Genomic DNA, 27,025 nt, shown 5'->3' on the forward strand with positions numbered 1-27,025 from the left:
TTCCCATTTCTTTCACATTTGTTATGTTAAAAAACAGCTCTATTTTTGAATAGAAAAGAGGGCTATACTTGTTTGACTCGGTTTCCCACACCAACAGGACTCCCAGCTGCTCAGACCAAAACCAAGGACTAGATAGCGCTCTCTATTCGGCAACAGTGCACCTGAATCACAGACACGGTGTCTGTGAAGGGATTAGCTGTGGAGCATAATTTCCCAAACCTGAACCTACAGTAGCAGAAAAGACAGCTGGGCTTGGAGCAAGAGACAAGGGTTTTCATCCCATTTTTGCTATTAGGTAGTCTTTTTTTTTTTTTTTTCTAAGCACTTTTATTCAAGAAAATTTGAATTTTATATATATATATATATATATATATATACATACATACACACACACACATACACAAATACTTACAAGAACATATTAAATACTACTTTGTCATGACTGCTGATACTAGCTAGTCTTTTGACTGTAGGTAAGTCACTTAACACTTCACCTGTGTCTCTCACTCCAATTCTACAAAACAAGGAATTTTCTTTTTTAGACTGGACAACATCCAAAGTCCTTAAAGCTCTAAAAACTCCATGTTTCTACAGTTTGGTTCATGCTGTTTGTTAAAATGTGAGACTGTGTTCCATTCCAAATCCTGCTCTGTGTCCGCCACGTTGGTCTGAGTCATGATTTGTTCCCTAAGTTAGAGGCTCCATGTAAACAGTAACTGCACAAACAGAATCTGAGTGAACCAGGGTGCCAGCTGCTTCACTGCTGTAGCCTCTGCTTACTCTGGAGATCAGCTAAAGCCCTGGGAGCTGGGAGTAAACAGATCTGCCGGGAAGATAGGATTTTACTGTGAAAATGAGCTTTCTGACATGTTTAAAGCAGCAGAAATGGTCTGAAGATTGTTTTATACCTAAATGATCCCACGTGAATTTGAAAACAAAACAAAACAACCTCCCATACCTCTGTAGGTATTTAGTTCCTGTGGCTGATATAACTTTCACTTAACTCCCAGCTGACCCCTCACCCTGGAAAATTTTTTGTCAGATTTCAAAATAAAATGAAGGCACATGCCAATTAGTAGCTCCAATAGTCAGACTGATGGGAGCAAGAGCTTTGGTTTATAGAACATTAACATCTCACAAAACTAAGTATCTGATTCATCACTGTAGCCTTATAGTTTCCCTAACAGTTAGCAGTGTTTTGCACACAGCAGGATGGGAGCTCTTTGAAGGCAGAAAAGGTATCTTATTCATGTCTAGCACAGGGCCCTGGTATATTATAGATGCTCGTAGTAGTTTGCTAGGGTTACCATAACCAAGTGCCACAAAGTAGTGCTTAAACAACAGAAATATGTGATTTAAACAACAGAAATGTATTTTCTCACAATTTTGGAGGTTAGAAATCTGAGATCAAGGTGTCAGCACGGTTGGTTTCTTCTGAGGCCTCTCTCCTCTGCCTGCAGATGACCACCTTCTCCTTGTGTCCTCACATGATCTTCCCTTTGTACATTTCTGTCTAAATTTCCTCTTTTTAAAAGGACACAGGTCATATTAGATTAGGGCCCACACTAATAATCTCATTTTAAATTAATTAGCTCTTTAAAGACCATATCTCCAAATACAGTCACATTCTGAGATATTGGAAGTTAGGACTTCAACATATAAATTTTGGGGGGACACAAATCAGCCCATTATAAGTGTTGAATGAGTGAATGGTGGAAGGATGGGTGGATGAATAGATGGATGGATGGACAACTAGGTAGTCAACGAACACTAGGTAAATCAAGTAAATTTACATAATCACTTGTGGAGATTGGTTTTGCTATAATACTCCAAAGGTTTTTACATTATATATTTTCATCCAACCTTACAAGATACTTTTAAAAATAATTACTCACCAAATTCCATCAAGCTGACAAAACATAGCCACACCCAGACTTATCAATGTCATTTCCCCTGTCTAATTATCCCCATTTGTAATGACTTCCTGTACCCAGGAGAATATCAGTATCTGCTTACAATAAATAACCACTACCTCTCCCATAAATAACTATATACTTAGAATCTTCACATTAGGGAAACAGAAAGAACTAAAATAATTGTTTTAGTTAGATCTGTTGCCTGATAATTTCATTATTCAGCCTGTTTTGGTTTTCAACCAAACCTGGCCAGCACTCAGTTTCTAGGTTGTCTTAGCATACTGATTCCATTCAGTGAACTATAGAAATGCCCCTATAGAATTGTAGGGAACAAGGAAAAGGCCCACCAGGGGTCTCAGGTTCATTTGGTAGCTTTGAGTGCTGTCACACCTCTGATGGCACAGAAATTCATGAACTCGCCCTCCACCGCCAATGATCCTTCTCTATGTTTCCATCTGGCTGTAGAATAAACTTGATCACAGTAAAACTATCAAGGTGGTTGAAGGTGTGTGTCTGGAGGGGGTCAGCAAGGTACCTGAGCTCCTTGCCCTGTCCCACAATGTCCTGAGTCATGGTGCTGCCCGCCAGTCTGATTCACAACTCCCCTGGTGCCAGCCTCTGTCACAATGGGAGGAGCTGCCAGGGGACACGCCCAGCCTTAATGAATGAACTCTTTGTGGCACAGCCAGTATGAGACTGATTCATGGTGGTGTGGGTCCATGTGGGCACTCATTCATTCATTCCTCTCTCATCCATTCTCTACTGGAAACCTTGTTCAGCAGATAAGCCATAGCATGAGCTTCCCTTGAAGAAGTGTGGTAATTTTAAAAGGTTCCTTTATGTTTCATACCAATTCTCTGCTTAAAGATAATAACAGAGAGATAAACAGATAGTGTGAGTTGTATCCGTGTAATATATGAATTAGGTATTAAAATTTAAAGACAAATTTATTGTGGTCCTTGGTCGATGACAATGATGAATTATCTTGGCTATGACCCTTGGGCAGATTAGCTACTCTAAATTTAGGATTAACCCATGCAATTGCCCCCCTGCTGCCTTCCCCTGAGGCTTCCTGAGACGAGGTGGTATTAATGAGTATGTCCATGGACGTCACTAGGCATGATGCCATTTGATTTTGACTATGTGTATAGAACAGGCCCTTGAGGTTCTAGGTTTTCCCCATCTGCAGAGTTCCTTCCCCATCCCCACACACCTAGACAGTTGTATCGGGAATTAATCAAATATATTCATGTGCCATAAAACTTCTTGTCAGGGATTCAAACCGAGTGATTTCTGACCTCTCTCTGACTGCCTCTACTTTTAAAAATGTGCTTTAACTCTATTTGTGGCATGTTTTATTGTAAACCACTTCACATTCTTTTTGAGAGTAGGTGGCATGTAAATCATAGTTGAAGAAAACCCTTCAAACCGATGTAATATTCCCAGAGCATGAAAAAGTTCAGTGAGGAGGCAGCAAGATGCAGAGTCGGTTCCCCTCAGGCCCACCTGGCCAGGCACACCTGTCATTCCCTCATCAGGGCCTGTTCTCTCCAGGCTGAGGGATGATGGAAGAGCCATCCAGAAGTCTGTTAGGAGCCCCACTCTGCCAGAAGCAGAGCATTTAATTCACTCAAGCCTTGCTCTGCTGACAAGCTCACATCATAGAAAGACAAAGATACGGTGACGAGAGCTGTTGCTTGGACCTATTTTTGGCCAACGAGGGAGAAGTAGATGGATGACAGAATGGAGCTGACTGGCACTTGGAGAGAAAGGGGCCTTGCCATCACATGATTGTAAGAGCCGAAGAAAGGAATATGTGCAGCTAATGTTCCTGTGACTGTAGGAAAGCAGAACTCCACAAGTCCAGCGAAAAGAAGGTGTGGTTCGATGGACTGAACAAACCCAGAGGGCAGCATAATGTGGAGGTTAAAGTACACACTCAGGAATCTGTACATACCTGAGTCAGGCTCACAGCTCTGCCCTCACAGCTGTGCAAATGTCACCTCCCCATAGCTCAGGTTCCTCACTATCATCATGAATAACAAGACCTACCTCATATGTCAATTATGGGAATTAAATGAGATAAGATATGTAATGCACGGTGCCTGAATCATGGTAAGCACTCAAAGGGTGACAATTACTGTGCTGTTACCACTCTTGCAGGCCTCCTATGTGTAAGGCACTAGGCTAGATGCTTTTTGATCCCATGGTCAGAGACTCTAATCATATAGAGTTTGATTCTGAAAAGATTGAAGGCTCCACATAATATAATTCTGATTATCTATTCATACCTAATTCCGGAGAGGAAGAAGAGAGGGAGTTATCCAAAGAAATCACTATGTCTCCAATCAGTTTGTATTTACAAGGACACTTACAAAGGCAGGAAGGAGGAATTTGCAGCCAAGAGCAGACACAAAGGAATGGCATAAAATGAAAGAATCAAGTCAGGGAAGTGGAAGGCTGGGTTTGGGATTAATGCACACAGAACAGCAGCTTAGAACAAGAAAAAGAACAATAGAAGGGCTCGCCTACTGCTTGGGGCAGATGACACCAGTAACTTAGACATAATACAGTGAATACAGGGTTACTCAATTCCTAGTTTGTTTCCATCTTCTCTATCAAGAAGAATGATCTGTGAGCCAGCATGGAGAACACAAACATGGCCAAGGGGAAATTAAAGTCTGAGATAGTGAGGAGATAGGAGGAGGGTACCTGCCACCGTATTTAAGTCTCCAGGCTCCGATGAATTCTGACTCGGCAGCATCTCTAAGTGCTCCCAGATATGCACTGCAACAGGCACGGCAAGACATACAGCCCCAGGGTGCTCAAAGAACACGAGTTCATGATTATAATATCTGAAAAATGGCACTATGATAATATGTAAGAGTTTATGAAGCATGGAAGAACTTCCAGAAACTTGCAGAGGGGCAAATGTTTCAATATAAGTATGAGAGACTGTTAGCAAAATTCTAGCACAGATTCGATGCCTTGTGTTGACCCAGGAAGATGAATGCTGGTGGCACCAACCTCATCCCTCGCACAGGGTTCCTCAAATGGTAACTCTGTGCCACAGACATTATCCACTTAGGAAATGGTAACAAACAAGGCTTCACAATCTCTTTGTGAACCAGGTAGAAAAGTACAGACTCTGTGACAGTACAAGTAAGAACTCAGAGTAGCTCAACTATAATCCTCAAAGAGGACTGGAGAACAGGTTAGCATCCGTCTGTAGAGGGATTTTAATGTCACAGAACTTGGTCTTCAGTGCCTTTCTATACAGACAGGGGTCTTGGCTTGCAGAACAAAGGAAGTTTGCTGACATCTGCTGGGAGAAAGACCAGGAGGCAGTGGTGGGGTGGAAGAGGGGCTGAGAGGGCAGCTGAGGGAGCAAAGAGCCTGTGTTTGGATCCTAGTTCCACCCCTTGTTAGCTGTGTCATGTTAACAGAGTTACTTATACTCTCTGACTCAATTCCCCCCTCTGGAAAATGGGGGGAATAACTATCAACCTCACTAGATGAGGTAGATTAAATTAGTATGTATTAAAGCATTTAGAACAGTACCTGATTGGAGAAGTTATCAAGAGCCCAACTATCTTGTCTGGCTGAAATGGTGGAATCTTATAAAATGAAATCTATAAAGAGAAAATATTAATAATAAATGCTAATGCCAAATAAGGAAAACAACCTAAAAGTCTAACAATAGGGAATTGATAGTACATATGTATGATGGAATATGATGGCCATGAACATCATGTTACAGAAGAATAATTAAGGCAATGAAGAAAATGAATCAGGGTTAGGGAAAGGAGGTGATGGAGGCCAAGGTACTCTTTGGGGAAGGTGGTCTCTGAGGGATGGTACTAATCACGGACTGAAATGAGAGGCTGGAGCCATGCAGCCCTGGGAAGAGCAAAGGCCCTAAAGCAGGAAGGGGCTTGGATTGGAAGGAAGCACATGAGGCTGGAGCACAGTGTGCAATGCAGAGAGGAGAAGGAAATGGGGTTGGAGACGCCTCGCCATGCAGGGTCCTTCCAGCCAAAGGAAGCTCTGGGGTTTTATTTTATGTGACATCGGAAGCCACTGGAGACTGTGAGCAGGAGAGAGTTAAGATTTTAAGGGGTCACATTGGCTACTTTTTGGAGAACAGACTGTAGGGGGTAAGAAAGGAAGTAGGGAAACCTATTTTGGGCAATAATAATTTAATAGTTTAGTGGTAATTTTTTTGTTTTTGTTTTGTTTTTGTTTTTGTTTTGCGGTACACGGGCCTCTCACTGTTGCGGCCTCTCCCGTTGCGGAGCACAGGCTCCAGACGCACAGGCTCAGCGGCCATGGCTTCACGGGCCCAGCCGCTCCGCGGCATGTGGGATCCTCCCGGACCGGGGCACGAACCCGTGTCCCCTGCATCGGCAGGCGGACTCTCAACCACTACGTCACCAGGGAAGCCCCTAGTGGTAATTTTGTAATTTAATTTTTTATTTTTGACCGCGTTGGGTCTTTGTTGGGCGCTGGCTTTCTCTAGTTGCTGCGAGCGGGGGCTGCTCTAAGTTGCAGTGCGCAGGCTTCTCATTGCCGTGGCTTCTCTTGTTGCAGAGCACGGGCTCTAGGAGCGCGTGGGCTTCAGTAGTTGTGGCACGCGGGCTCAGCAGTTGTGGCTTGCGGGCTCTAGAGTGCAGGCTCAGTAGTTGTGGCGCACGGGCTTAGATGCTCCGTGTCATGTGGGATCTTCCCGGACCAGGGATTGAACCTGTGTCCCCTGCATTGGCAGGTGGATTCTTAACCACTGCATCACCAGGGAAGTCCCCAGGTTTGTGGTATTTTAAGAAAAAGACGATGGTGGCTTAGGTTGGGAGGAAATGGTGAGAAGTGGCAGACTGAAAATATATTTTGAATAGTATGACCCTAATTTTGTAAAAAAGAAATACACACATACACATATGCTGGGAAGATATATATGCAAGAATGAATAGTGGTTATCTCTGGATCATGCTATTCATGGTGACTTTAATTTTCTTCTTTGTGATTTTCTGCATTTTTCCAACAAACATGTAGTATTTAAGAAATCAGAAAGAAAAAGAGGACATTTTTGGAAAAGAAAAAATCAATTACCCAGAGACAGGCCAAGTGAGGTGTGGATCAGTTAGAGCCTAAGTAAAGAGATGTCCAGGATCTGACTGACAGCAATTTCAATACTTGTTGACAGTGTAAATGACGAACTAAAAAAAGGAATAACTGCAGGTAATACGACATAATTTAGGGACCGCCTGATAGGGACCTCGCTCTCCGTGGGAGCAGACTGTCCCTTGCACTCTGCTTTATCCAAGCCCACCTGGTGTATCATGTGTAGTTCTGGGTGCCACAGTCTAAGATCTAAATGAGCTAGAGGAGAGCACTCAGGATAGGGAGGGGGCTTCAAACCACAGACTGTAATGGCAGGAGGGGTTACCACCCACTGAGCACCCATTCTGTGTCAGGCACTTTAAAAATGTGAAGTAGTTAAGATATGAGATGCTCAGTTTGACTGGAGGGAAAAGGTGGCAAATGAACATCTTTTGAGCACTAATGGAACCACTGCACTAATCCCTTTTTCATACTTTATGACATCTGATCCTTACCATGATATTCCGAGATGAGCATTATCTCTGTTTTGTAGAACCACAGTTCTGTGAAGTTGAATTAGGGAAGCAGCATTGCATCACTGTGGACTCTGGAGCCAGACAGCCTGGGTTCAAATTCTAGCAGCTGTGTGACCTTGGGCATGCTACTCAGTCTTCCTAAGCCTCAATTTCCTCATCTACAGAAGAGGGGTATGATACCTACCTCAAGGGATTGTTCAAAGACTAAATTAGTTAATACATCAGAGTACTTAGCACAGTGCTTGGCATATAGTAAGCTCAATAAAGATCAGTTATTATTGTTAAGAAAACATGCCTAAAATCACCCTGTAAGTTGGGGAACCAGTGGAGAAGAAAAGAATCCTAGTTACTTTCTAGGGGTTGAAGTCTGTCAAAGGGACGGAGGGGGAGGCTTGTACTGACTTAAAGAAGTAGAACCAGACCCAGTGAACATAAGTGTAACAGGGCGTTTGGTAAGGCGCAGCCTGAAATCAGTTAGCTAGGTAATGTCAGTTACTTTCTGCTAAAGTAAATACAGATTTTCCTGGTTCAGACAGAGTCATTAAGTGGTCACTCTTATTTTCAATGCTGTAAGATGCCGTGCCCCATTGGCCTGGAGGGAGAGTCTAGTAAAGCTACCTGTGGCCTGACAAAGCCTGCCCCTTCGAGCAACACCCCTTGTTATGCAGAGCTGATCTCTGAGAGGTGGAGCAACTGCACAAAGGTCAGGAGCCTCCCGGGAGGAGATGTTATTAGGATCTCCCTCATGGGTTAGGATAGACCCTGTAAGAAACCCTTTGAGAGGAAAGGAACCAAAGATCTCAAAGGGAAACGCACCATGAGAAAAGGAGCAGTCTAGTCTGATGGTCTTGGGTTACCAGCAGGGCTGCAGGGTAACTCCTGCAGGGGTGTGGGGGGCTTGTTCCAACACAGCTCGTGGCTGCAACTAGACACTGTTCTGATGTGGGAGCGACTTGAGAACAGTGACTGAGACTATGAACTAAAAGACCTGCCACCTTGGAGCCCAAGCACACATACCGCACAAAGGCTCTAGGGTGAGAAGAGAATGCCCGCAGCAGTGGGCAGTGGTGCTGGACCGTGCATAGCCAGAGTTCATTGTCACCGCCTGGTGAGAGGCAGCAACACCAACAGACCATGCAGACTCCCCAGGTTTTTCTCTGCCTGCATTTGGAACCCGGACTGGCCCTTGTGGAATGAGTGAAGAGTGTTCTTGGTGTTCTTATATGTTTAGAAGAGGTAGGAAGTGCAGGGGTTAAGAGAGAGATTTTGGACTTCCTACTGGTGTGCGCAGGAAGATATTCCGGCAACTAACAGGGGGAAAAAGATATATCTATTATATTTAATCCCCATGCTAAACTGGTAAAATAGGTTAAATCAGTTGTATTTATTCAATAAGACTTGATTAAGCTCAACATTAAGAACTTTCTAAAAATCAGAATTGGGATTTCCCTGGTGGTCCAGTGGTAAAGAAACCGCCTTACAATGCAGGGGATGCAGGTTCGATCCCTGGTCAGGGAACTAAGATCCCAGGGCAACTAAGCCCGCACACCAGAACTACCGAGCTCGCGTGCCTCAACTAGAGAGCCCGCGTGCTGCAAACTACAGAGCCCACTGCTCTGGAACTTGCACACCACAACTACAGAGCCCACACACCCTGGAGCCTGTAAGCCACAACTAGAGAGAAGCCCGCCTGCTGCAATGAAGAGTCCGCACACTGCAACGAAAGATCCCTCAGGCCTCAACGAAGATCCCGCCTGCCGCAGCTAAGACCCGACGCAGTCAAAAATAAATTAGATAAGTAAATAAATAATAAAATAAATCTTAAAAAAAAGAATCAGAATTAATAATAATAGCTAATAATTATTTAACGCTTATTATAAGCCAATATCTTTCTATGCCTTAGCTCATTAATCCTCACAAAACTCCATGAGATGGAGACTACTTTTTATCACCATTTTACAGATGAGGAGACTGAGGGGGGGAGAGACTAAAATAACTTGTTCACGCAGTAGACGTTGATGGAACAAGAATTAGACGATAGGGCTTCCCAATCGCAGAGCCTATCCTTTTAACCCCTATATCCTTCTATCCCCTTATAAAGATGGAAAGAGAGTGTAACACAGCATGGCACAGGAGCTGATGGGATTAGAATAGAGGAGTGTTTGGGCTAGAATGCCCATAAACTCCTTTCCTTGTTGCAACACTGAGATTTTACACTTCCTTGCTATCTTAAGAATCTGTGTGTTTCATTTATCTCTACAGAATTGCTATCAAAATGAATTGTTTGTTATGAGTGGAAAATAAGCATAGGAACTATTGCTAAGGAATATAAAGATAAGCCACATGTTGAGACGCATCTAAGTCTGTAGGTCAAATTGCATTACAATGGCCTTCAGAGGAGGAGTATTTGTTCATTCACCAAATATTTATTACATGCCTTCTATGTGCATTGTTCTAGGTGCTTGGTACATAGCAGTGAACTAAATAGACAAAGATCCCTGCCTGTGTGGATTTTACAGTCTTATGGGGGGAGAGAAAATAAACAGTAAACATTATAGCTGAGTAAATTATATAGTATATTAAAAGGCTTTAAGTACTTGATCATAGTTGCAGTTTTAAATTAGGCTGGCAGGGGAGACCTCTTTGACATCTAAGCAGAGACTTGAAGGAGGTGAGAGAGTCAGCCATGTAGGTATCTGAAGGAGAAACATTTGAGGCAGAGGATACAACCAATGCAAAAGCCCAGGACAAGAGCCTGCCTGGTTGGAGGAACTGCAAAGAGACCCCCATGACTGGAGCAGGTTAGGGAGAGGGTGAGGGGAAGAGGTGAGGCCCAATCAGTGGCGGAGGGGTGGCAGGTCTTCCAGGCCATTGTCAAGATGTCGGCTTCGATACCAAGTGAGCTGAGGAACCGCTGTGGGGTTGAAAGCAGAGAAGTGACATGATCCGACTTACACGAGTATATTAAAATGCACTGCATTTTAGGTTGTTTCAAAATGTTCTTTATCACTGAGATCGTTGTTCATGAGGAAATGGAGTTGACACCTAAACGAAGGTCTGCACAACGAGCTGAGAACCACACAGGTCTTGTGACTGGAGTGGAAGGAGAGGGGGGGTTGGTGGACTTGAGTAAAAATAATTTTGTCATTTAGTTCAGAGCCGATGGGAGGAATAACTAATAACAATAGCTGTAAAGGTCACTGCAAATATTAAGTGCTATCAAATACTAACCACTACTTAAAAATAAAAAGCCTGTCATTATTCTTTGGCCCAGGAGTCAGGACCTCTGGCCGCCTGCAGGCCTCGGTCAGCCTGTTATCGCTTTGGCACCTTTAAAGGACTTTTCCTTCAGCCTGGGTTATCTGATGGCTGAATCTCCCCTCGACAGCTCTGGTGGAAGGAACCAAGCTGTTTACCATGTGTACTCAGCAACAAAACACAATCCTGAGGGTAGGGGTTGATGAACATTTGTTTAAACAAAAATAATCATTAATTTGTAAGCTGTGCTTACAAGACTCTCTGAGAAGCACTGAATGTTTAAATGAGTGACATGGGGATAGACGTAAAAAGCTCTTGCAATGAGCTGTTTACACCAATCCATTGGGTCATGGAAATTTTGCTTGAGATTTATTTGTGTGGGAATAACACTAGAATACTAGCTTGCTGGTGCCAGCTTTGAAACCGACACAATGAATAGCTATTGTTCTGACACTGTATCCGGCCGCTCACATCCATACACACTGAAGACGACCTTCCTCTCTAGAAATAACTTCCAGCCATTATAAATATTTTTAATTGTTATTGGGATACCCAATGTTCTAGATGCCTGGAAAGGAGGGAAATTGTATAAAGATATTTCAGATTCTCTCCTAAAAGGATTCCACAACTTCTCTATTTCGGTTAAGTCAGGTCACCAGTGTTACTGCATTCCTAGCATAATGAGATATGTTAAAATAGTTATATAAGATAAAGGGAGGCGAAAGGAAGTGTTATTAAACATCTATTAAATACCAGATTCTGTGTTATGATACCACTTCATTTCACCATTACAACCCAGTAAGAATAGATACTATCCCCTATTTTGCAGAAGAGGCAATGAAGGTTGAGAGAGATTAAATAACTTGCTTAAATTACTTAGTAAGTGTCAGAGCTGGGACGTGCACTTAATTCTGTGGACTCCAAATCCAGGCGCACCTAACACACAGATCTGCCCTCGAGAATACTGTCATCTAGTGGGTAAGGCAAGGCTTACACGTAGAAATCCATTGGAGAAAAATACCAGCAGTACAAAATCAAATGCTTACAATTCACGTGATCAGGACTCCTGATTCCAATTCTATAAATGAGTATAAATGCCTACAAAGATCAGGGCCCTGATCAAAGCACTTTCAGGGACATTAGTGAAGGGACCAAAGGAAGCATGATTTTTTTTATCAATGACATAAATGCTTCAGATGATGCAAGATGACTGAGAAGATGGGCACGAGGCTGTAGGCCCAGGACTGCACTGCCCACCTTCTGAGGGGCCTGGGCCCACTCACACCTTCTCCCTAAAGTTCCACGGTCTATAGGATAATAGACTCAGGATGGGGGATGTCCGATGAAAAGTAAAATCCTAAAACAGTAAAGAAAACGTGAATTAGGTCACAAAGACAGCAAACAGAACTCACTGGTAACGATGAAAATAAGCCTGAAAGGTGACTGATGACCTGCGAATGTTTTAGGAAATCTTTAGCTTCTAGGATGTCTGCCCTCTTTCTTGGCGTCCACTGGGGTTTACTCTGGGAATGGCCACTGTGTTATAAACTCAACCTTTGGTGCTCCGCCTCGTGGTTCTGGGATGGGACCCTCTGGCCTGCTGCTCCCTATTAGGCTCTGCAGGTGGCAGGGGACACACGGGGAGTGCGCTAGATGGAGACGGCAAGGCTGTAGAAGGAAGGAGGCTGCTTTTTCCTGTTTGCTTTCTGCTTGCCTCCCACTTCTCAGCGCCTCCCCAGCCTCACTTCTTCACCCTGGCGGTGACAGTTCATTCCAGTAGCAGGAGTTGATTCTAGCTTGCAATTTTTCCAGTACTCACAGAACTAGCCTCATAATGCATGACCACCACCAGCGAAAGCTTTTAGGTTTTAATAATTCTGACCTCTTCCCTTGTTCCTCTAAACTTTGGGCTAGTAGCTACTTCCTTCAGTGACCACCCCCAAGATACTCTAATGTAGTCTTGGTCTTCTCAGTCCTGCAACACTTAGTTAATAATTCTGTATATTAAAATTCTCTCTCTTAAAATAACAGATGTGGTTTCTGTCTCCTGACTGGACCCTGACTGATACACAATTAATTTCATTGTTAATTTAAATTAAAGCAAATTAGAAAGCCATTTAATATATGCTAAGGTCCAATACAGATGTCTGGAACAGAAATATTTAGTTCATCCCTCACACCCACACAAGGCTGATGGTTACAAAATGCCAATCTGACCATGTCCCTGCCTGGTTTAAGGTCCTACAATGGCTCCCCACTGTGTACTGGATAAAGTCCAGGCTCCTGGCACCTGGCCTTCCAGCCATCCAGACTCTCCCACTATGCCTTCTCCAAACCTACCACGCTGTTGATCACACCCCATGCCTTTGCCTAGGTTGTTTCCTCTGCTTAGAATTTATCCTTCAAAGTCCAGCTCAGATGTCACCTCTTCTAAGACACCTTCCCTGTTTCCACTCTCCCTCTAGCAGCTAAACCCTCTGTACTCTCTACCCCTAGTGTTCCTAAGTCAAAATGTACTCTCCTATCAGACCATGTGCTTCTTGAGGCCAAGGTAGACATAGTCTATCACTGTTTCAGCACCTGGAACAGTGCTGGGCATTCAGTAGGCACTTAATAAATGAACTTGGACTTATCTTTTTTTTTTTTTTCACTATCCAAGTTTCTTGCTGCCTACTTGATGCATATCATTTAAAACAAAACAAAAAACTCCCAATGTTCAGAGAACTTTAAAACTCACTTTCTTTCCACTCCTCTTTGGATAGAATACGTCTCCAGATACAAAGCTGTTCATATATTGTTGTATTGGATTATATCCTTAGGAGGTGAGGACATTATGATTTCCTTAATTCAGTGCCAAGGCAGGCCGACATCATCATGAGCGCAGAAGCTACAGTTGACAAAGGGGTAGAAATGGCCATTCAGGTTGTTGGCTAAAAGAACAGTGGCTCCTCTGGCCAGGGCAGGCCACCACCATGCTGAATGGTCCTCACAAAAGTCCTCTGAAGTCACATACGATCGTGCAAGAGGGTAAGCAATTTGCCTAAGGGAATCTAGAACTCAGCTGTTCTGTGTCACCAACTGTGGGGATAAGGATGTTACTCCTGGGAGTAGCTGGTCCAGGCAACCCAGTGTGGCCAGGGGTCCCACATGGATTAGGCAGTGGTAACACTTCCTAGTTGACTATGTCCTCAGGGCAGTAGGATTTTTGCTGTCTCACACCTTGGCAGTCATTTCTCCCACCGCTGGCTAATCATGCATGTGCTCCACCACCTTAATGCTCCCTCAAGTCTGAAAGTACCAAGCGGGTAGATGTGGCAACAACAGTGGTACCCTGGAAGCATATAGCAGGCAGTGCAAATCCAATTCCTACCAAGACCACTGTGTACTCAACATTCTGGAAGTGAAACTGGAAAGGAACAAAGGCAAAAAAAAAATTACAGTTTCTCTTTGTCCTATAATCTATCTTTTGATCTTTTAATATGTAGATAATATGGATTTGTTCTTACATGGGGAAAGAACATGAGTCAGTTTGCTCAGAGATAACTGTGACCTCTCTAAGAAAGATAGTATGTTTTCACCCACAGAGTTGCTAAGAGAGTTGTGTTTGCACACTTGAAGACATCGCAAGGATTCAGCTGAATCTTACTGAGAATAACAATTACCTGCCCTACGTCGGGAGCAATTACACCTGTTAGCGTTTCTGTCACTTTATTTTCAAGAATCTCTGCTGAACAATTGCACAACTATTTGCTTTTTATCATTCTAATACTGAAATTTTGTGTAAACCTGATCTATTGTGAAAAATCCACCTGAGAGTTGTGGCTTTGATGTGGCACTAAGCATTAACATGGAGCATGAAGTCAGTTAACAACAAAAAGAGATACATTTCCTGATCGAATGTAATAAATTTAAAGAAACAAGCTAAATCTTTCTCCTTGTAAAGAGCACTTGCTGCGGGATGAGAACTATTTTGAGAAATTCCGCAGAAGGACAGTGATTGACAGTGGGCTGGGTTGTCTTTCCTCCAGATCCACTCACCACCCTCTCCAGTCTGACTGTCGCCCCAGAGGCATAACCTATAGACCGTGTCAATGGGCTCTTGTGCTTCCCAGCTTCTGGTTGGCTTCTGCCAATGGGGAACTCGCAGGAGATGGGTCCCTGTTCAAGCTGTCCCTGGCAAATCAGAATCTGTCTTCAGGACCCCTTCAGGTTAACTGTGTCCCTGACCTAAGGTCACTTCTTTCAAGGCACCTTTCTCTTATCTGTATTATGGCCACCCCTCCTCCACCCATTAGGGCCCAGGGTGAGGGCAGTTTTGCTGCTTCTAGTCCTGGGTTACCACACGACCTCTGCACCCTGCCCCAACACACACCCACATCTCTGTAAATAGCTCCCTTATAAATAGACTCTCAACAGATTATTTTAATTTGGTGTGCCATCTCTTTCTTGCTAACTGGACAATGGACCCTAACTGGATAATGTTATATTGCTCAATATGGGGGGGGGGGGAGGAGAAACATTTCAGTCTCATATTGAAAATCTGCTTTCCAAAGACTTACTATGCAGAGATGCTACTCAAAACTTTTAACGTGGTGCTCCAGCAAGGTCCTGGAGGCCCTGCTGAACCAGGCATTATCCTTTTAGTTGCTGGATTATGGAAAGGCCTAGAGCATCCCAGGGGAGGGGCTGGGGCAGCCAGGGCAGAAAGCACTTGCAGAGGGTGCTGTCAGGATTGTAGCTATTGACCAACCAACACGGAAGGGTTTAGCGTTTTAACAGCTGGTGCATCCCAGCTGAACATCAGCCTGGGTAATGGGCCTACCTATCTATTTTCACCTTTGGGTTAGCAAGTTTCAACCACAAAGTTCATTTCTATGGTTATTTAACATACTCTGAAGGCAGAAATGCAGACAAAAAATGAGCAGGGGACAGATGTTGCCTTGTATGTATAATGAATGAGCAACAAATTTTGTATTCCCTCCCCCCACCCCAAGTGAACCAAGAAAAGAACCAATTTTAAGCCTCTGGCAGAATGGGTAATGTATTGACAAGCTCGACATATGAACCAAATTTCAAAGGCTGCCCAGCACTATCAGGCGATTTTTAGAACTGTGACATTTGCTTCAAAGATTGTGTCTGTGCTAAGCATTTTGCATCTCTTATGACAGTCCTTTTAATCCTGGACTTTGGTTTCTGAACTTATTTGTTTGAGTCCATAAAGTAAAGCACTGTTTGATCCTTAGCCATACACAAGGAGTTTCTTGATCCTTTTAGAGCTGATCCTGTGTAATATAATTGGTTATACCATCTCTGAATCAGAATTACTATCACATATTTTTATATTTCCTCCTATTGCTTCTACGGTGACACCATTTACATATCTCAAGTGATTAGTCGTGAAAACAGGCCATATGCTTGTAACACTTAACTATCTGGGTTTTTAATCCTGTTAGCTTCAGCCATGGACAATTATATAAATTCCTTTCTTATTCACCATGTTGAAAATGATGAATTGCTAAACTATCTTGCTAATGTAGCATCAGATTTAAGAAAACAAGATACCTTATGAGTTTGCCAGAATTTCAGAGAGGATCTTTAGCTACAGGACAATGGTTTGATGTGAGAGAATATGCATGTCAGCAGCTAGCATTTCAAATACGGGTATTTCTCCTTTGCCCCATTATCAACTGGAGGTAACATGGTGCCAACAGAATTAGAAAGCAGGCATGGAGCATGTGCATATATGCACAAGAGGCTAAAGGATACAGGATCAATTAAGCTATAGAAGAAAATACGGTGATTATCACAAATTGTACTGTGCTGTAAGCCAGCCCTTGTTTAGGATTAATATCAGTGTCAGCTGATATCTATAATACAATTCGCAAATTTTTACTTCTGCTTAGTCTTCTGTTCACAAGAGTAACTGATCAAGGAGGATATCCTGTCTTGATATGAAGATATGTTCTTCAAAGCTTATTTTTTGAGTCTTTCCTTATGAGATTTATGAAATCAAACATTTCTCCTTATTAAAGAAAAATATTATGCCATAAGCCTGTACTTAAACAACCACCTCTGGAAATAGGTAAAAAGAAGTGCAATTAATTAATTGTGCTAACTATTCTTCCCTGAGGACACTAGCCAGGGCTTCAGGAATTAATTAGAATAATATTAATAAAACAGAATTATCAAGCTACAGCTAGTACTTTTCCGTCTTATAAAACATACCTAGAAACGATAGGTACTTGGTCCAGTTACGTGAGCAAACAAATTCTTTCAACGTTTCTAAGTTTCTGTGTCAAAATTTTCTGAGAACCGTGGCAGTCCCAGGGTCTTTGTTCGTCTCGCTTGCCAGTATGTTCCAAAACACACCACACAAAAGATCTCAAGGCGTGGAAATAATAAGTAATCTTCTTGTTTTCTAGTAAAAAGATAGTTGTTCTGGGAATAAAATGTACCATTACCCAACCTCCAAGTGGGGAAACTCAATCAAACTGCAATAAAAGTATACCGCAAAATAGGCAGCAAAGTAAACCCTTGACTCCTAATGCTGCTGACAAACGGCTGCTGGCCACCCACAGAGACAATTACAGAACCCCTACAATCCATTACCTCAGTCAAGTAAATTTCCATTTACTACTCAGGAGCAGAAGCTATAAATTTTCCTCTAAATGTGCTGCCCTAGCAAATCTGTGGCCAGAAGATGCCAACAGCATTGCTTCAGCCACAGCATTGGCTCTCCCACCTGATACCAGTTCCGGGGCTGCCTCTCTAAAATGGCCTTAGGGGACTTTCTTTAGTCAGAAACAGACAGCAATCAATTTGATAATATAAAAGTGTCAAACCAATTCATTTACAACTTAAAAAAAAATACTGCTGAGATTACAGTCTCGAAAAATGCAGACACCGAGCTATCTGTATTCTCAGCGGGGACACAAAACAGAAGATCATGGAGGCCCAGAAGTCAAGGGGGCCTGCAAGGTCTTCTAGCGGGATGACCATCCTCACTCTGAGAGCACTTCTGTGCCATTCCTGGCAGAGAGCCTTTTGCAAGGTAGTCCATCGCTGCTTAGGTCAAATTGGCAATTATTCATACAGATCTAAAACTTCCATCTCTCTAATATTCCCCTTCGGTTTTCACTTCTTGTTTTTCTGAGGAAGTAGAAGTCTAACCTTCTTCTCCCTTACAGCTCTGCATGAAGTTGGCGTCCACCATAATGTCTTCTCTACGCCTTATCTCTTCAGTCTTACTGGCTGCCTCTGTCAGGTTAAGAACATAGGGGATTCAAAAATGAGCATGATGCAGTGTCAGGCACACGTGTAATTAAACTTAATTCATTACGATGACTGCCATACCCACAGTATAAAGTCCTTTAGAAACTGCCTTTTAAAGTTTGGGGGATTTTTTTCCCCATAGCAATGTAAACCCTTTCTCAACAAAGTCTTATATGAAACACTATACGTGGGTCAGACTGAGCAGAGCTGCTGCGGGTGAAGTGAGATGAGGGCTCAGCCTCCTTCTGCTCCCTTCAGAGGCCCTAGAAACACCCCCACCCCGTGGAGCCCCAGAGCCCTATGCAACACAGTGTAAACAATCACGGCTCTAGAACATCAGAGAAGGTAATCTGAATATAATCTGCTGGTCAGATCTGGAGGGTGAAGGTATAAAAAGCAGGTAATGGAAAACTTCCCTAAAGTAAGCGGCACCTGAGCTAGATGGTGAAGGGTGAACAGGATTGAGCAGCTAGAGCAAAGGACGGAAGCTTGGCATTCTGGCTGCACTGAGGGAGTGATTAGCACAGAGAGTGTGTGTAAGGGAGTGTTGCGAACCAAAGCTAGAAAACAGACTGTGGACAGAGGGAGGAAGGCTTTGAATGCTATGCTAAGGAATTTGTACTTTTCCTAAAGGAAAGGCCATTGGAAGCTTTTAGACTGGGGAGCGATATGAAAAGATCTGCATTTTAGAAAGGTAAGTACAATGGTGATAGGGAGTTTACACCACAGAACAGAACAAAGTGGTAGAAATTAATACTGAGGTTGTTGCACTGGGTGAGATGAGAAGAGCTTGTTGGAAGGACATTTTGGAGACAGAATTAGTAGGAGCTGTTCGCTGGTGGATTAAAGGAGACTTCTAAGATAAAGCTAAAGCTTCTTATTCACTCATTCAGTTAACAAACATTTACTGAGAACCTACTATGTGCTGGGCACAATTTAGAGATGAACGAGAATAGTTTTTTGCCTTCAAGAAGGTGACAGCCTGTTCAGAGACAGACTGGTAGTCAGTTAAGTAGAACACGAGTAGTAAGTATGTCTACAGAATGTGTACATGATGGTATGAGGGCATAAAGGAGTGAGAGGCAGATATACAAGCTGCCTCCCTCTACTCTATTCCACCCTCCTTCCAGTACACCTTACCATGCATTAGAGACTGGAAAGCTAAGGACTACATCTCCCAGTTTCCTTGCTGCTCTATTTCCCCACGTGGACTTAGCCTTTGCCAAACAAAAGCAAAGACTGAACGACTTGGAACACAGGTGTACCTGATGTAGAGGTTACCTGTTACTGCTGCCATCATTTATACTAACAAACATGGGTGTGGAGGCTTTTTTATTTTTTAGTGGCAGTCCCCAGCTTCCTGGGTACCAGCTTCCAGCTGACATAGATCTTCGCGGAGGCAGTGATCCCTTGGTGGGCCAGTTCTGCAGTGATAATTTTGGAGTCACCCCTGGAAACTCAGCCTAGAGCCTGCTCCTCTAACCCTTCCAATCATTTTATGAGCACCTGTTCCTCCCCTCTTCCTTTTTTAAAGCTAGCTGAATAGATCGTTAGCTACAACTAATTCCTAATTGAATCAAAGAGATACTTAACATAGGCTGGAGATGGTCAGGAAAGGCTTCCAGGAGAAGATAAAGCTTGGATGAATCTTAAAGGATGAGGACCAGGAAAAGACATTCTCGGCAAAGCCAGGAAGGTAAGGAAGAGAGAGAATGATGTGTTCAGAGAACTGCATAAGATTCACAAAGGGGAAATCTAGGAGGTAAAGATAGAAGGGCAGGCAGAGGCACATTCATGACAGCCTTACGTCAGGCTAAGCAATCTGAGTTTTACTCATAAGAGTTACTGGAAATTGTAAGCAAAGGAATAATATAAGCAGATTTGTATGTTAAAAAAACATCTCTGCAGAATTGTGAAGTGAAGATTGGCACAGCTAGAGAGTAAAGAGAGGAGACTTCAACAGGAGGGAATCGCAATAATCCTGGCAAGAAATATTGAACATTGAGAGATTAGCTAAGAGGAAGCAGGAGTGGAGTGATGGGGACAGATTTTAGAAGTAACAAGAAAGTAGAATCTCTGAGACTATAAGGCCATCTAATACCAGGGTGTTGTCGAGGGTGATACTCCATTTTCTGGCTTTGGCAACAGGTAGATGATGGTGCCATTTACTTAGATATGGAATAAGAAAAGGGGAGTGTGTTTGGTAGGGGAGATGAAGAGTTCAAGTTTGGATATGGTAAATTTAAGAAGTACCCATAGTACAACTAAGTAAAATTATAAGGAGGCTTTGGGATAGATGAGTTTGTAAGTCAGTTTGAGAGTCCTTCCATGTAAGTGAACACTGAAGACTTAGGTAGAAGGATTGCAGAAGAATGTGTAGCCTGAAAAGGAGGTAGGGCTGATGATAGAGACCCAGGGACAACAACTATTTATAAGATAAGAATGGAAAAAGGAGAAGATTGGGCCAGAGAGATAAGAGAATGAAAAGAAAATGGTGCCTTGGAAGGCCAAGAGAGAGACAGGAAGAAGGGAGAAATGGTCTAGTGTCAGATGTCTCATACTGGTCAATATAAGCACACACACACACACACACACACACACACACACACACACACACACACACTGGTTTTTGCAAGGCCTAAGCAAAAGCATTTCAATGGGAGAATTGGGCAATGCATTTTAACAGAGGGGGAAATGTAAGCAATAGAAAAAGGGAGAAAATATCGAAGGCTACTTTTTTTTCAAGAGACTTCAATGTGATGGGAGGAAAGGAAAGGCAGTTGCTAGGGGAAGACATAAATACGAAAGTCTCATGTGCTTTTTTAGATTGGAATGACTTAGAATAGCATACAATTATTGCGAAGTTGTTGTATGCCAGGCGCTGCTCTAAGTGTTTCACATGCATGAATTCCTTTCAACTACCTAATGTGATAGGTACCATTATTCTCAGTGCTTTTCAGAGGAGGAAACTGAACAAGGATGAGCTTAAATGACTTGTCCAGGGTCACAACAGCAGCTCCAGGATCCATACCTGAGTGTTCTGGGTACAGGGTTACACGCATAATCACTGTGCTTTACTGACTCCATACCTACAGGATGAGCAACCAGGCAGAGGAGAGGAAAAGGTCGAAGATGCAGAGTGTGTGGCGTTCCCAAGGAGCCCAGACAAGACAGAGCCCTCAGGTAGGAGGTAAGAGGTAAGGACGAGTATAAATAAAGGAGAGTTATAGCTGAGGGGGTCAAACAGTTGACGTTGTTGGCACCAGACCTCTATTTTTCCCTGCCCAGTAGGAGGTAAGAACATCTATTCAATGTGAGAGAAGACATGGTAAGGGAGAGCCCTGGATCTGAGAAAGAAGAGCCGAGGTAGCTGCTGAGCAAAGGAGAGAGGGCGTTGCTGAGGGACAGTGAAGGGACTGAGGAGCTACCCTGGGCCACAGCTGAGGCTGGGGCCCAGGACTTTGCTCTCAGTTTGCCAGGTGTGCGATATGACTGAACAGAACTCAGCTTAGAGCAACAGAAACTGGGAAGTTCTCTGCGAGTGAGGGAAAGGTAAGAAAATGAATGATATGGGATAGAAATAGAAATAAATATTAATTTATTTAACAAACACTAAATAGTAATTACTATGTGCCAGGCACTCTTCTAAACATTTCTAAATATTAACTTATTTAAAAATGGTCATCAATAGTCATTGTTTCCATTTATTGTTCTGTCTAGGAGCTTCTTTAAAACTCTTACGACCCTCACAACCTCCCTATAAGGAAGCTATTATTCTCATTTAAGGAAAGTAAGTTTCAGACATACTAATTAATTTGCCCAAGATCACAAGATTTAGCATGTGGTGAAACCAGGCTTTGAGCCTATGTCTGCATCTCCAGAGCCTGTGTTTTCCACCACTCCACTCCACCTTCTTTATACAGAATGAGGTGATGAATCAAATGTTTAGGCTGGATAGAGGACATAAAGCCAAAAGGGGACAACTGTTTGGCTGAAAATGGAGGAGTGTAGGGTGGAGGTCTCGGTGTGTTTCAAGGGCAAATAGAAGGGGAATAAACTGAAAAAGTAGAAGGTTGGGGTCAAACATTGATATTCCAGAGTTTAGGATTTCAAAGGTAGAGCAAGAGCCCTGGGTCTGAATGGAGGTGCTGGGCTAGGGTCTTAGATGAACACAGAATGTGGAAATGACAGCAAGAAGGCAGAAGTATGAACAGGTACCATGAGGCTCAGGGGAGGAAGGGTTTTTACAAGAGGATGAAGAACCAGTGGGTTGGAAGGGGCTGTGGAGGGCTAGGGATGTAGCAGCCAATCTCTCCTCCTACCCTCTTCCACATCCCTACTCACCCCTTCCACTTGTAGTAGAGTTAAATGATGAATTCAGCACAACTGGGATGAGGTTAACTATGCAAATGGTGCCACACATACACAAAAGTGTTCAGTATGAGCTATAGGAAGAGCAAGAACTTGGTATAACCTGATCGAGGGCATGCATGTATGTACATATGTATTTAATAAATATTTATTGAGTTCGTATTACACGCCAATAAATTCTACTGGAGACAGAAAATAAACAAACAAATAAAACAAGACTGATGGTAAGTGCTATGGAATAGAATAAAAGCTGGATAAGGGGTATAGGGAGTAAAGGAGTGGGGAGGTATGCGTGTTGCTAGTTTATACAGGGAGTTTGGGGAAGGCCTCAAATGAAAGGTGACATTTACGCAGCCTTGCAGATATCTAAGAGAAAACACACCCATGCAAAGGGTCTAAGGTAGTACACGCTTAGTGTGTTCAAGGAACATCAAGAAGGCCAGTGTGTCTGGAGCAGAATGAGCGAAGCAGGGAGCAGTAGGGGAAAAGGTTGGGGCAGGAGCAGAGCATGTAGGTCCTTATGGAACATCAGAGATTTTTTTTAGCAGAGGATTAACATGATCTCACTATCTTTTCAAAGGCTCACTCTCACTACTGTGTGTCAAACAGTCTGTGTGTAGTAGGCGTTAGGGAGGAAAGAAACCATTTAAGAGGCTATTGCAACAAGCCAGGTGGACCAGGGTGCCAGCAACGGAGGTGGTGAGAAGTACTTGGATTCTGCACATATCTGGAAGTAGAAAGAGCAGAGCTTGCTGTTGGATTGTGCGGTTGGCAGCCTCTATGATGGCCCCCAATGATCCTCACTTCCCCTTGAGTGTGGGCTGGACCTAGTGACTCACTTCTAATGAAAAGAATATGGCAAAAGTGACGGTATGTCAGTTTCAGGACTAGGTTACAAAATGTGACTTCTGTCTAGCTGCCCTCTCTCACTCTCTCTCTCTGGCTAACTCTGGGGAAATCCAGATGCATATTGCAATTTTCCCTTGGAGAGGCCCATGTGGCAAGAAACTGTCATCTCCAGCTAACAGCCAGCGAGGACCGGAGGCCTGCCAACAGCCACGGGAGTGGGCTTGGAAGTGGGCCTCCGCAGTCAAGCCTTGAGATGACTGCAGCCCTGGCAGCACCTTGACTATAGCCTCGTTATAGACACAGGCCAAGGGCATGCCAGTGCTTTAGAAAACAGAGGGGTGAGGGGAATCAGCAAATGAGACTGAAAAGGAGTAGATGGTCAATAACGCGGAGCAGACCTGAGACAGAGTGGGGGCCTAGAAGTTTCCAGGTGAGGTTTCTAATGCTGACATACCCTGCTGATAAGTGGGGAAGGATCACACTCAGAGTGGACCACTGGAGATGGCAGTGTAGAAACCACCAGATAAGCACTACTCTCATGAGTACGTGTGTATGCTGGGGGTGGGGAGGGCTCTAAAGTCTGACTGGAACAGAACAGGAGAAGAAGTGAAGACAAATACAGACTCTTCTGAGGAGCTCTGCTGTAAATGAGGAAGAAAAATTGGGTGGCAGCTGGAGGGAACTATGTGACCAAGGAAGGGATTTTCTTTTTTCCATGAAAGATGTAACAGCATATGTATGACAGCTAACATGTGTACAGCTAGTGAGAAAGATCCAACTGAAAAAATAATTGATGATAAGTAGAGAGTGGTTTAAGCGCTGGAACCACATCCTTGAGTTGGCAAGAGGAGATGGGATCTACTGCACAAATGGAGAGGCTAGTCATGTATGCAGTAGGCTGGCAGGCGTGGTTGCAGAAGCAAGTGGAGGAAGGCCTCTTCTGATTGCTTTGGTTTTCCCAGTGAAGTGATAATCAAGGCCATCAGCCAAAACGGGAAGCACGTAGAAGTTGGGGGTTTTAAAGAAATATAACAGAAAGATTAAGAGTCCAGACTGTGGGCCAGGCCGCCAGGGTTCACATCCCAGCTCTGCCATCTAACAACATTGTGACCTTAGGCAAGTTATTTAACCTCTCTGTTTCCTCAGTTTCCACATCTATGCAATGTGGATAATTATAGTACCTACCTCAGAGGGTTGCTATGATGATTAAATGAATTAACACACATAAAGCAAGGTTTTACTTGCATTACAGACAATATTGAGTTTCTGGACGTGTTATGCTAAGGGACTAGTCATGGACCAAAGGGAAATCACCAAAGTGGAGCGACAGGCATTTAGGTCTTTCCCTGGAACACATGTTAGTTTGTTTCCCATGTGGATCAGGGGGCAGGGAGCTCTAAGGCAACTTGGCAGCAATGCTCTGTGACCCTTGTGCATTGTGATTCTCAACTCTGGCAGTAGTTACAATCTCCTGGGGAGCTTAACATAAACATCAATGCCTGGACCCCACCTTTGATTCTGACTCATTGGTCTAGGGTGGAGCCTGTGTTGGTACTTTGAAAAGCTCCTTTCGTGAATGTAATGTGCAGCTAGGGTTGGGAAGTGTTGGTCTACTAGGTGGGCCACGAGAGTTGTATTCTATTAAACATTCTACTCATCCAATACACTCTGATTCCACATCTACCAAGCAACTTTCTAGATTTATTTTGGTTCTGTAAATGGTTTCTCCATAAGAGGAAAGTGTGCTGGTCAGGCCAGAGTATCTAGCCTGAGTGGTAGTCACCTTCTCATTGTAAATGACTAAAGTGTCTCTGTGGTCATGTGCAGTGGCATGAATCTCTGGGGGGCACAGACAAGTGGGAAGTCACCGAGGTGTCACCATCTTCTCAGCCTCATCTGTGGGCGCAGATTAGCAAACCCCTCCCTGAAGACACTTTCATCTCCAGGAAGTAAGTGACTAGACGTGAACAGCACATTTCACAAGAAGTGTGGTGAAAGGGAGAGCAGAGAATACTGGTTCAGCTCTCATAGCTGTGATATTGGCATGGACACTGGACATAACTTCTCACAGCCTAGAGCCATGGTTGCTAACGTATGACCCGTGGACCTCCTGTATCAGAACCTCCTGCTAAATTATAATATCTGGAAACAGAGCAGAAATCTACATTCTAATAGGCTCTGTGGGAAAATACTACATATGAGTAAGCAAGGGAATTTAGAGAGTTGAACAGATTTTTACTTTCCATGAAGATAATAGATGAATAAGTCAAATAGTGCAGAAGACCTTAAAACCTACTGTTCCCTTTTCCACCTCCCAGTGGCACTACCCAAAGGGCAAACTTTCTTAATATTTTTCTTTTGGAAGTTATTTTACCTCTTTTGGATAATTTGTTGGATAAAATTAAGAATTATTTCTATTTCTTAATTTCTCAACTAAAGCAATTTTATTGACTCTGATATGAAAGATAAGGATTTCCCTTATACTATCCCATTTCTCTCCTCTCTTTCTAATGCTTTATATATTTTTACTTTTTCTAACAGTAACCACTGTAACATTAAATAATGTTCAAACCTCTATTTCTTTTTACATAAAAATTTACATCCTGTCTTGACTTCCCATCTTTCCTAGTCCCTTCCACATTCCACCTTGTGTCAGGTACATTTTGAATTTTACATTAATAGATTCTTCAACAGATAGACCTTCAATAGATATACCACCTCCTGCCCCCAACCCCCAACTGCTTACACCTGCTTCCATAGGACCTGCTGACTCTCAACCTAGTGCCGTCTCTACTGGGCAGATGGCTCCCTCATCCCTGTGACTGGTGCTAGGCCATCACCTTTCCCTGCCTCTCATCTGTCAACTCTTCCCTGGTTCCATTCCCTTCCCTGTCATGGGTTCATTCTTTTTGGTACGTCTGTACTTTCATTTTGGTTGGTTCTTGGGAGTAATGGAAGGCAAATGTGTGCACCTTGTCCATCTCCATGAAACAGATGTCCTGGAACTCATTTTATAGAACAACGAACTGCTGGTCATTGTTGTTTTGCACCTCAGTTCCAATGCCCTCTTAATTATGTTTGTCCTGCTCTTTTTTATTTAAAGACTGTTCTTGATAGAATACGCATTAGGCAATTTTTCATTTCCTTTGTCATAAGTTTATAACAATCTGTTCTCCTTGCTTTACACTCTTTTAAAATCTACCTTATTGCCATTGAAAGTACTGCACATAGCTCATCCTATCTATAATTCTTGGATATTTGTCACCCTCTTGGGTATTTCGCATTGGCCATACCTCAACCTCTCTTTTCATTTTGAGTCTAACTTTTAAAAAGGAAAATAAAATCTCCTAAAGTAAGTAAAAAATATAAAGTTGAATATCTCATTTCCAGAGACAGTGTGATTCCACTGCTCTATAAAGCCTATGCCTACAGGAGACTGCATTTAAACTTCAAGTCCTCTGTAGTGTGAATGTATGGCTCTGTGGTTAAGATGTCAGCTTTGGAATGGGATCAACTGTATTCAAACTCTGCTGTGCCACTTCCTTGGTATGTGACCCCCAGGAAGACATATCACATGGCAGAACTTAGTGGGCCATTCTCCATACTCCTTTCCCTTTCCTCCTGGGGATGCAGGTAGACTCAATTTCCTAGCCTTCCTTGCAGTTACAGGTGACCACGTGATTGAGTTCTGGCCACTGAAATGTAGGTGGAAATTCTAGCCCACAA

The sequence above is a fragment of the Grampus griseus genome (assembly GCF_964374135.1).
Source record: "Grampus griseus genome assembly, chromosome: 2".
Taxonomy (NCBI): domain Eukaryota; kingdom Metazoa; phylum Chordata; class Mammalia; order Artiodactyla; family Delphinidae; genus Grampus; species Grampus griseus.